We start from the raw sequence: 1,599 nt of genomic DNA, 5'->3' as shown, positions 1-1,599 counted from the left end.
CTTTTTGGAAAAAACTCTTTTTTTTTTTTTTTTTTTTTTTTTTTTTTAGTGTGACCTTCATGACGCCTTTCATGCTTGTAGTTGACCTGACTCAGACCCTTTTGAAAAAAAAACCCGGTGTTTCCGCTTCTGTACTCTTTGGTAGTTATCTTCCCTTTTTAAAGATGAATGGCTTTGAGGATTTAGGACACTTATAATTGAATCGGCATTTGAACAGGCGCTTCCAGCCTTTTGTAGAGGTGATACTGAATTCTTAAGGTTTTGGTTTGTTGGCTGCTGGATTTTTTTTTAATTGTGTGTTTAGTTTTTTCCCCTCTCTCTCATGGATGTCACGAGGACGGAGCCAGACTCTTCTCAGTGGTGCCCAGCGACAGGACAAGGGGCAATGGGCACAAACTGAAACATAAGAGGTTTCAGTTGAATATGAGGAAAAACTTTATTTTGAGGGTGACAGAGCCCTGGAACAGGCTGCCCAGGGGGGTGTGGAGTCTCCTTATCTGGAGATATTCAAAGCCCTCCTGGTCAAAGTCCTGTGTGACATGCTCTGGGTGAGCCTGCTTTAGCAGGGGGGTTGGACTGGATGATCTCCCGAGGTCCCTTCCAACCCCTGCCGTTCTGGGATTCTGTGATTCTGTGATGATTTTAAATGGGAAGGGGGCTGTCGTGGAGAACACAGTGGGTCCTGCTGGAAATGCTCTGTCGCAAGCTCCTCTCAGTGACACCTTCCCCGCTGCAGTGCCCCCGATCTGCTCCCGTCCTCCGCTGCCCTCCCCAGCCCCTCCCTGAAAGAGAAAGCAGCGGGGAAGCCAGCCATAAAACTTCCCAGTATTTGGACGTAAATATTCCGGTGGTAAGCTGCGTTGCTGCTCCACACGCAGCGCCCCTCCTCCCGTGTTTGAAGCGTGTTTTTATCCTTGCCCCGGGGGCTGCGCCGTGCGCGTGGGTGTGCGCGGGCGCTCCGCTCTTCTGCTGGACGACGGCGCGGGCAGGGCCGTGGTTTCAGCCTCATCGGAACCGCTCAGCTCTGTTGAGCATCTTCGTGGTAGCCTCCAAATGCAGTGTGGTTGTGCCTTGGCCTGAACTGGGGCTTCGCTTCATTCCCTGCGATAGGATGTTGAGGAAAGCCGCACGTGCCGTACGGAGGAGCAGGACAGCGCGGTCCCAGCCCACCCTTTCCGCAGGGACCTGTGAAACAGTTTCTCTTCTTCCGTCGCGTTATGAAATTAGGTGGGCAGTGAACCCAGCAGCAGAAGCGATGGCCGCAGGGGCTGGCGTGCTCGTGGGACACCTTGGAGGAAGACTGGATGTTAATCAAAGCGATGCTGCGCGGGCAGCTGGTGTGAATCCGTGCCTGGCCCCTCCCGATGTGGGAGATCCCCGAGACCCGTGGGGAGGGGAGCAATGGGGTATAAACACAAAGACACTGCTGGAAACGTTATCAAGCCCCACTCAGTGGGGTTTCTTAGCGACCTGTGTGCTCCTAAATACCGTGCTGAATGTTGAGAGGTGCGGACATTGTGAAGCGCGTTGTTTCAGGGGGGTCGGAGGCGTTTTGGATCCCCTGTGTGAGCAGGCGCGGCGGCAGGTCCAAGGCCCCGG

The sequence above is a fragment of the Egretta garzetta genome, unplaced genomic scaffold (genome assembly GCF_000687185.1).
Source record: "Egretta garzetta isolate BGI_Z169 unplaced genomic scaffold, ASM68718v1 scaffold44, whole genome shotgun sequence".
NCBI classification, from domain to species: domain Eukaryota; kingdom Metazoa; phylum Chordata; class Aves; order Pelecaniformes; family Ardeidae; genus Egretta; species Egretta garzetta.
This window is presented reverse-complemented; position numbering follows the sequence as displayed.